This window comes from Grampus griseus, assembly GCF_964374135.1.
Source record: "Grampus griseus genome assembly, chromosome: 5".
In the NCBI taxonomy this organism is placed as follows: Eukaryota; Metazoa; Chordata; class Mammalia; order Artiodactyla; family Delphinidae; genus Grampus; species Grampus griseus.
Genome location: NC_138998.1, coordinates 97,168,011 through 97,178,704, shown reverse-complemented (window position 1 = coordinate 97,178,704; position 10,694 = coordinate 97,168,011). Strand labels below are relative to the sequence as shown.

The 10,694-nt window shown below is 38.9% G+C and overlaps 1 pseudogene across 1 annotated transcript; it reads left to right on the top strand.

Moving 5' to 3' along the window:
- Positions 1-1,910: 1,910 nt before the first annotated feature.
- LOC309823177 (RNA/RNP complex-1-interacting phosphatase-like) lies at positions 1,911-7,218 on the top strand (annotated as a pseudogene). Its single transcript has 3 exons — positions 1,911-1,989; positions 2,507-2,598; positions 6,669-7,218. The product of its transcript is annotated as an RNA/RNP complex-1-interacting phosphatase-like (transcript).
- Positions 7,219-10,694: the final 3,476 nt, after the last annotated feature.

The following is a 10,694-nucleotide window of genomic DNA, read 5'->3' as shown; positions in this document are numbered from 1 at the left end:
AATTCTTTTTCAGGTAGATTGCCTAATTCCTCTTCATTTATTTGGTCTTGTAGATTTTTTCCTTGCTCCTTCACCTGTGACATATATTTTTGCTGTCTGCATTTTTTTTTTAATTGAGTGAGATTTTGCTCCTGTTTCACTGGTTGTTTGGCCTGAGGCTTCCAAGAATGGAGCCTGTAGGCTGTTGGGTAGAGCTGGGTCTTGGTGCTGAGATGAGGACCTCTGTGAGATTTCACTCCTATGAATATTCCTTGGGTCCTGAGGTTCTCTGTTAGTCCAGTGGTTCAGACTTGGAGCTCCCACTGCAGGAGCTTCTGCCCAACCCGGGGCTCATGAACCAAGATCCCACAAGCCAGTTCACTCTGGGGTTCCTCCCATCTCCTTGGGCATTAGAGTACCCCACCAGTGGCTGGCAGGTGCCTTAGTTATGGGGAGACGCTAACTCTGTGTCTTCCCACACCACCGTCTTGACTATGCTTCCACTATCGATAGGATTTTGTCTTTCTTTGCTCTTTCACTTCTTCTTTCTTTTTTATTTTTATTGTTTATTTTTGAAGCATTCTGACATCCTCTCATAAGAGGACGTTTAACAGAGATACCAAAGGAAAAAAAATCAAATAAATATCTCTTAATCTACCAGTGCAACTCAGTTCTGATATACCCACTGACAATAAATAAATAAATAAATAAGCAAATAAATGAATAAATCAATGGCTTTGGGGTTTTAAAATTATAAACAGGACACTGTGACTAGACTGTGATCTGGAGTAGACAGTTGACAGGATGGAAGAGAGGAAGGATAAAAACTGGTAAAGGAATGAGTCTGTTAGTGCTAAAGTTTAGGTGAAAGAGAAATTCTACATATATCTCAATCATAGAGTTGGGGGCGGGGGCTGTTCACAAGCCTAGGGGAACAGCCAACTGAGGTCATGTCCTAGGCTCAGGCCGTATCTACATACTGAAAAAGGGACGCTAGTATGAGAGTTGTGCAAATCATATACCTTTCCAAGAAATAATCCATCTTTAATTAGAATATCTGGGGAATAAGGTGAGAATTGGAGGTGAAAGCACTCAGTTATCTATGTGAGTTGAATTTTTAATGTAGAGTAATTTTAAGGGTAAAGGTAATTAAATATTTTTTAGCATGACAAACTATAATTACTAATCAGAGGCCTCTAGCATAGGATGATTATGGTAAGATGGGGTTTAGAAGCTTAGGATAAGAGCCTGGGCTGCTGGTGGTGAGCACATCCATCTTCCCATCCTGGTTACAACACACTGGGCTTTTCTTAGGGGTGAACGGCTGTCCACTCTGGTCAGACTTTCATTTTGATTGATGTGTCTCTGCCATTCAGATTGTTAAATATTTCGAATAACATCCCCAGAAACATCTCCATACCAGCAATGTGACCCAATGACAAGAAAAGAGCCCTGGTCAAGCAGTATTGTTTGGTCCCAGCTGAATATTGCAAAGAGAAATCCTGATGTTACAATATTCTCTTCCCAATTAGTGGGACTAATCAGCAAGTAGGATCCTTGAGGAACTGCTTATATACTAAAATGAATAACTACATGAAGACAATATATTGTATGGTAACTATCAAGGAGACTGGCCTTGAGGAAACCAGGACTGTCCATTGGCAGTTAAGAATCCCTTGGGAAACCTAGCCTTCCTGACCCACTCACATGAGCATTCCTGCCTTACATCTGGGGAGGAGATATGGGGAAGACCTGGTCTCCTGGAACATTTCCAAGTTCAATAATGCTGAAGATATCTATAATTCAACCAAGAAAAAAAAATCTCCATTTACTTTTGTACTCTTTCCAGCCTTTTCTGCTCTTGCCAGTACCCAGGTAACAGTGCAGTCAGCTTTCAGCCCCGCCACTGTAGTGCACAGACCCCTTGCCTCATGCCCGGCAAACTTTGGAACGCTTTAACTTTGATGACCTCTTGTGTAAAGTGCAAGGAATGGCGGCCCGATAAATTTAGTATTAAACACGCAAGGTGACAGTCATTCTGCTTGGGAGCTGAGCAGCAAGGACAAGCTAAGAACAGTAGATGTGCTCTGGAGGACATTCTCCATCCAGAGCAGAGACTGATGGCTCCAGGCAGCAGCCTGCTGAAATTTATATGAATTTCAGAAATCCAGCTCTCAGCAGGCAGAGAAAATGGAATTACAGGAGGACGCCGAGGACAGGAAGATAGAAAAGCCTATGCTTCTATATTCAATGAAGGGGTTTTTTTTTTTTTCTTTTGACAAGAGGGCAAGTTTCTTATATAGTTTTTTTGGAACATGTTTTAGTATTTCCTTGTCTTTAGTATTTCCTTTGTCTTTTAGTATTTCCTTTGTCTTGTCTTGAACCTCAACCGCATGTACAGTATGACAGGCATCTATTCTGATTCAGAAGGAAAAACTATCATGGATTATATGTCTGACATTCAGGTGTTCCTTGGACACATCTCACCATATGGAGTTTTGATTTTTTCTGTCTGTTTTTTATTTAGGAATAACTTTCATCGTATCAACCTTCTCAGATACCTGGTCCCAGATGACAGAAAACAAGCTGAGACAGCAACAAGTTCTCAAGGCAGGACAGGTATCTGCTTTGCTTCACCTCTAGAGCAGCTTGCATGTGACAACATGGCTTTGATTTTCCTTCACGTTCTTTTATCTACCATGTAAATAACTTGAAAAGAAAATACCATGCCCAGATCAAAAAACTGTGTCTGCTATTTACCCTCTGAGCATTTGCTTTGGTGGAAAGGGAAATCATATCACATACTACATGCATCGTGAATGAATTTTGATTGCTTGCCCCCAGACCATGAGACTTACATGCTAACATGAAGAGTCAATAATAACTATATACTTTGCAAGTGCAGGTGAATGGGTGAAGTTTTACTATGGATAGGATTTGACCATGGTACTAACACCTAGAGCCATAGGGTCAATTTCTCAAAATCTATGCCAAAGCAATTTTTTAAATGACATTCCACCTCCACAGAGATTTGGTTCCTTTTTTCTCTAAGTGTATATAGACTGACTGTAGAATGGTTTGCTCCTTCAGTCCATGCTGGTATTTCTATAAAAATACTTCACTTGAGCCCAAGAATAGAACCAGAAGCAGGGAGAGAAGTTAGCAGTTAATTATTATTTATTGGACATTCATTCATATTTGTAAATATTTACTAACAAATATTTATTAAGCATCTGTTATACACCAAGAAAATACTATGCACCAAGGATACAGAAATGAAGAAGACAGCTAAAGACCCTGCCCTAAGCAAGCTCAAATCTAAAAACAGGAACAGAAAATAAATCAGTAAACAATTAAATATATGATATAATAGCATGTAATGTAAGTGCTGAAAAGCAGAGGAAGAAGCTACAATGCAAGTATTCTTTAGATGCTGTTAGAGAAAGCCCCCTTGGTCTAGGTGTGTGGAAGAAGTAAACTGAACAATCAAATGATCAAATAAGGGTTAAGAGCATAGAGTATGATTTATATTTTATACACAGTATGATTTATAGAAGATAGAACAAATGTTAAAGATATAAAAACTTAAAAAATACTGATGAGTAAAGGTGGTTAAAGGGTACAAACTTCCAATTATAGGATAAATAAGTTCTGGGGCTAAAAAGTACAGTATGGTAACTATAGTTAACAATACTGTGCTGTATATTTGAAGGTTGCTAAGAAAGTAGGTCTTAAAAGTTCTCATCACAAGAAAAAAATGTAACTATTTGAAGTGATGAAGGTTAACAAAACTTATTATGGTAATCATTTTGAAGTATATATGTATATCAAATCATTATGTTGTACGCTTAAAACTAATCAGTGTTATACACCAATTATATCTCAATAAAACTGGAAAAATATATTAAAAAATATATAAATATATATAAATGCATGGCATCTAAATTCACAAACTTATAAACATTTTTGGCATATTTTCTTCACAACAATTCTGTGAGGTGCGTAGAAGTTATTATTATCATCCTCTCCCCCTTTTGCAGATGGTAAAACTGTTAGGTAATAAGAAATTCACATAGTTTGGGAGAGGCAGAGCCAGGATTATGAACAAAGACTTCCTGACTCTAGATACAGTGTGTGTTCAAAGTACAATGTTTATCATCTATAACTGTAGCTAGGTATTGAGCTTTGTGGAAGAGTTCTTTTATTATAGACTGAAAACCAAAGTAGATCTATTACGGTCTGCACTGTTTATGGTCCCTGAGTGGAAGGCCCCCATGCCTTCCACCTCCTACAGCTGATTCTAACCCAAATAGATCCATAACCCAAGAGGAAAGAGTATCCCAAGACCTGATTAAGTTATCCAGTTCCCATTTGGTAAGAATTTGAACTAAGAGGTCAATGATCTGTAGACAATGGATCTTATAGGTGAGCCAAACTCAAGTGGAAAGAGCTATTTGCACAAGGAGAGAGGAAGAAAGGAAGTTCAGTGGGAGAGAGGAAATATAAAAAGGATGGAAGAAAAGAATGGAGTAAATTAACACTGAGAAACAGAGTCACCTGTATTTTCCCTGTAGGAGGTATAGAATTGCCAGAGATACTGCTTCAAATCCTCAACCGCAGCATACACCGTTCATGGAAACTGCAGCATTGGTAGCTGGACTAAGAAGACCAATGATTTTTTTCCCCAATACCTCTGGGGATAAAATTCCTACACCTGAATGACTTGTTGACAAGGATGAGATAGGAGCTGAAAAGCTGTCATCACCTGTTTACTAGTAGGAATAAAAAACATAGATCTTCTAAAAAAATCTCTTCTTGGCTCTCTTTTTTCAACTTCTCTACCCACCGTAAAGAGCTATAGAATTTCAGAACTGGAAGAGAACTAAGAGCTCGTCAAATCCAAGTAGGTCAAAATAATTTCATTTCATTTAGCTGCATAATATCCCTGTGAGATTAGGAGAGGCAGAGAATACGGATGGAGAATCTATGGCACCAAGAGGATTCACCCAGGTCACGGGGCTTATGTATAGCAAGGAACTCCTGGCTTTGAGTCCTCTGTCTCTTCTTCAGCAACAGTTACATGACAGGACATACTTTATTCTCTTAGAACACTCCCCAGAGACACTTTGTCAAGCTCAGAAAGATCAACAACGCTTAAGAGTTTCTAATTCAGAATAACCACAGGCCAGTGGGGCCTCGCAACAAAAAGATCCTGAATGAATGCAAATGAAACAAAAAGTAGGGATGGTAAAAAGCAGCTATTCTGGGGTTTAGTAGCTTACACAACAGGATGTGTTCTGGAAACTTCTAAGCTTGCTTCCTGGTCTTATCTCTGTTTATTGGGATGAATTGCCCAAGTCATAGTTTCCCCAAGTCCAATTTTCATTTGTCAGACAGAATTAACAGTATGGATCACCAGGATGCTATGAAGAATACAAATGAATGAAATGAAAAGAACACTGAAGACATGAAGAACTATAAAATAATGGATCGAGAGAGCCAAAAAGAGGCCTTGACAGGTAATCTAGCTTTGAAATATAGAATAAGGTGTATTAAACACATCTACCTTGGCAGCTATTAGAGACTTGCATACACATACGTGTATTTATATCTCTAGAATACTTTGTCAAAGGGTTGGAAATAATACAGAACGGAGAATTCATTGATCTGCTTCCACTGCTCTCCTCCACTCTGGGGTTCTTTGCTCAGTCCAAGATGAGAGGTTGATTGGGAGAACAGAAGTAGCCATGAACTACTGTAAAATTTATTTCTGGAAACTTTCCATCCATTCCCATCCTTCCCACCATCCCCATCCCACTGTTCAGCTGTCCTCCCCACTATCTTTTACCAGATTCATTAAGTGTCTTTATGCTGTGCGTGATTATCCAAGGCTACACACTATAGCCTTAAATGACAAGAATGTCCTCCCCTAAGGAACAAGTTCCATTCCCCTCTAGGCTTACAAAAGTAATAGCCATCAGGCTTCCCTGGTGGCGCAATGGTTGAGAGTCCTCCTGCCGATGCAGAGGACACGGGTTTGTGCCCCGGTCCGGGAAGATCCCACATGCCGCGGAGCGTCTGGGCCCTTGAGCCATGGCCACTGAGCCTGCACATCTGGAGCCTGTGCTCTGCAACAGGAGAGGCCACAGCAATGAGAGTCCCGTGTACCGCAAAATAAAAAAAAGTAATAACCATCATATAAACTTCATGCAATCTTCCACATTTGTGGGGCTCTGTCATTTACTAGGCACTAGCTTCAGCTTACAGTCTTCTCATCCATGAACATTTTTTGTTTTTTCCAGTTTTCATTGTATTTTTATTTAACCCAATATAGTCAATATATTATCATTTCACCATGTAACAATGTAAACATTATTGGGATTTTTACATTAATTTTTTGTAGTAAGTTTTTGATATTCAATGTATTGTGTTTTTTTTGTTTTTTTGTGGTTTTTTTTTTTTTTTTTTTTTTTGCGGTACGCAGGCCTATCACCACTGTGGCCTCTCCCATTGCGGAGCACAGGCTTTGGATGTACAGGCTCAGCGGCCATGGCTCATGGGCCCAGCCACTCCACGGCGTGTGGGATCTTCATGGACCGGGGCATGAGCCCGTGTCCCCTGCATCGGCAGGTGGACTCTCAACCACTGTGCCACCAGGGAAGCCCCAATGTGTGTTTTATACTTACAAGACATCTGGGGCCAAGAGGAAAGGCGGAAAGCACATCACGGACAGGTGGAAAGACTATCTCCCAGCTGAACAGCGGATGCCTGGGACTTGTTTCATTGCTTTCAAAGTTCCTTTAAAAAAGAGTTTTGAAAAGAATCTTGCTCCAAAAGAATGTTTTTCCCCCTTGGATCTCTTTTAATAAAATCCAAGAACAGAACGAAGAACTTGGGCTGATTATTGACTTAACATATACTCGCCACTATTATAAGCCAGAGGACTTACCAGAAACTATTCCTTATTTAAAAATTTGTACAATTGGGCATCAGGTGCCAGATGATGACACTATTTTTAAATTCCAATGTGCTGTTAATGGGTTTCTGAAAGAAAATAAAGATAATGACACACTTATTGGTGTCCACTGTATCCGTGGTTTAAACAGGACTGGCTACCACATCTGCAGATATTTGATTGATGTAGAAGGCATGTGGCCAGATGATGCAATTGGATACTGGTGTTTTATCTTTACAAGTTCTTCGTCATTCCATAAGAAAGCTTCTCTTCTGGTTTCATAAGGGATGGTAAACAGTGCCGTGTGGATTAAAGGCTCCTGGTGCTGCAGCCAGGTCACTGCTGTGCCTCTAAGGTGGGAGAACCAACTTCAGGACACTGGTCCACAAGAGACCTCCTGGCTCCACATAATATCAAATGGCGAAAATCTCCCAGAGATCTCAATCTCAACACCAGCAGCCAGCTTCACTCAACGACCAGAAAGCTACAGTGCTGGACACCCTATGCCAAAAAACTAGCAAGACAGGAACACAAAACCACCCATTAACAAAGAGGCTGCCTAAAATCATAATAAATCTACAGACACCCCAAAACACACCACCAGACGTGGACCTGCCCACCAGAAAGACAAGATCCAGCCTCACCCACCAGAACACAGGCACTAGTCCCCTCCACCAGGAAGCCTACACAACCCACTGAACCAACTTTAGCCACTGGGGATAGACACCAAAAACAACGGGAACTATGAACCTGCAGCCTGCAAAAAGGAGACCCCGAACACAGTAAGATAAGCAAAATGAGAAGACAGAAAAACACACAGCAGATGAAGGAGCAAGATAAAAGCCCACCAGACCTAACAAATGAAGAGGAAACAGGCAGTCTACCTGAAAAAGAATTCAGAATAATGATAGTAAAGATGATCCAAAATCTTGGAAATAGAATAGAAAAAATGCAAGAAACGTTTAACAAAGACCTAGAAGAACTAAAAATGAAACAAGCAACAATGAACAACACAATAAATGAAATTAAAAATACTCTAGATGGGATCAATAGCAGAATAGCTGAGGCAGAAGAATGGATAAGTGACCTGGAAGATAAAATGGTGGAAATAACTACTGCAGAGTAGAATAAAGAAAAAAGAATGAAAAGAACTGAGGACAGTCTCAGAGACCTCTGGGACAACATTAAATGCACCAACATTCGAATTATAGGGGCTCCAGAAGAAGAAGAGAAAAAGAAAGGGACTGAGAAAATATTTGAAGAGATTATAGTTGAAAACTTCCCTAATATGGGAAAGGAAATAGAAAATCAAGTCTAGGAAGCACAGAGAGTCCCATACAGGATAAATCCAAGGAGAAATATACCAAGATACATATTAATCAAACTGTCAAAAATTAAATACAAAGAAAACATTTTAAAACAGCAAGGGAAAAACAACAAATAGCACATAAGGGAATCTCCATAAGATTAACAGCTGATCTTTCAGCAGAAACTCTGAAAGCCAGAAGGGACTGGCAGGACATATTTAAAGTGATGAAGGAGAAAAACCTGCAACCAAGATTACTCTACCCAGCAAGGATCTCATTCAGATTTGATGGAGAAATTAAAACCTTTACAGACAAGCAAAGCTGAGAGAGTTCAGCACCACCAAACAAGCTTTACAACAAATGCTAAAGGAACTTCTCTAGGCAAGAAACACAAGAGAAGGAAAAGACCTACAATAACGAACCCAAAACAATTAAGCAAATGGGAACAGGAACATACATATCGATAATTACCTTAAATGTAAATAGACTAAATGCTCCTACCAAAAGACACAGATTGGCTAAATGGATACAAAAACAGGACCCATATATATGCTATCTACAAGAGACCCACTTCAGACCTAGAGACACATACAGACTGAAAGAAAGGGGATGGAAAAAGATATTCCATGCTAATGGAAACCAAAAGAAAGCTGGAGTACCAATTCTCATATCAGACAAAATAGACTTAAAAAAAAAGACTATTAGAAGAAACAAAGAAGGACACTACATAATGATCAAGGGATCAATCCAAGAAGAAGATATAACAATTGTAAATATTTATGCACCCAACATAGGAGCACCTCAATACATAAGGCAAATACTAACAGCCATAAAAGGGGAAATCGAGAGTAACACATTCATAGTAGGGGACTTTAACACCCCACTTTCACCAATGGACAGATGATCCAAAATGAAAATAAATAAGGAAATACAAGCTTTAAATGCTACATTAAACAAGATGGACTTAGTTGATATTTATAGGACATTCCATCCAAAAATAACAGAATACACATTTTTCTCGAGTGCTCATGGAACATTCTCCAGGATAGATCATATCTTGGGTCACAAATCAAGCCTTGGTAAATTTAAGAAAATTGATTGCATCAAGTATCTTTTCTGACCACACGCTATGAAACTAGATATCAATTACAGGAAAAGATCTGTAAAAAATACAAACACATGAAGGCTAAACAATACACTATTTAATAACGAAGTGATCACTGAAGAAATCAAAGAGGAGATAAAAAAATACCTAGAAACAAATGCCAATGGAGACACGACAACCCAAAATCTATGGGATGAAGCAAAAGCAGTTCTAAGAGGGAAGTTTATAGCAATACAATCCTCCCTTAAGAAACAGGAAACATCTCGAATAAACAACCTAAACTTGCACCTAAAGCAATTAGAGAAAGAAGAATTAAAAAAACCCCAAAGCTAGCAGAAGGAAAGAAATCATAAAAATCAGAACAGAAATAAATGAAAAAGAAATAAAGGAAATGATAGCAAAGATAAATAAAACTAAAAGCTGGTTCTTTGAGAAGATAAACAAAATTGCTAAACCATTAGCCAGACTCATCAAGAAAAAAAGAGAGAAGACTCAAATCAATAGAATTAGAAATGAAAAAGGAGAAGTAACAACTGACACAGCAGAAATACAAAAGATCATGAGAGATTACTACAAGCTACTCTATGCCAATAAAATGGACAACCTGGAAGAAATGGACAAATTCTTAGAAATGCACAACCTGGCAAGACTAAATCAGGAAGAAATAGAAAAGATGAACAGACCAATCACAATCACTGAAATTGAAACTGTGATTAAAAATCTTCCAACAAACAAAAGCCCAGGACCAGATAGCTTCACAGGCAAATTCTATCAAACATTTAGAGAAGAGCTAACACCTATCCTTCTCAAATTCTTCCAAGATATAGCAGAGGGAGGAACACTCCCAAACTCCTTCTACGAGGCCACCATCACCCTGATACAAAAACCAGACAAGGATGTCACAAAGAAAGAAAACTACAGGCCAATATCACTGATGAACATAGATGCAAAAATCCTCAACAAAATACTTGCAAACGGAAGCCAACAGCACATTAGAAGGATCATACACCGTGATCAAGTGGGCTTTATTCCAGGAATGCAAGGATTCTTCAATATACGCAAATCAATCAACGTAATACACCATATTAACAAATTGAAGGAGAAAAACCATATGATCATCTTAATAGATGCAGAGAAAGCTTTCAACAAAATTCAACACCCATTTATGATAAAAAATCCCTGCAGAAAGTAGGCATAGAGGGAACTTTCCTCAACATAATAAAGGTCATATATGACAAACCCACGGCCGACATTGTCCTCAAAGGTGAAAAACTGAAAGCATTTCCACTAAGATCAGGAGGAAGACAAGGTTGCCCACTCTCACCACTTTTATTCAACATAGTTTTGG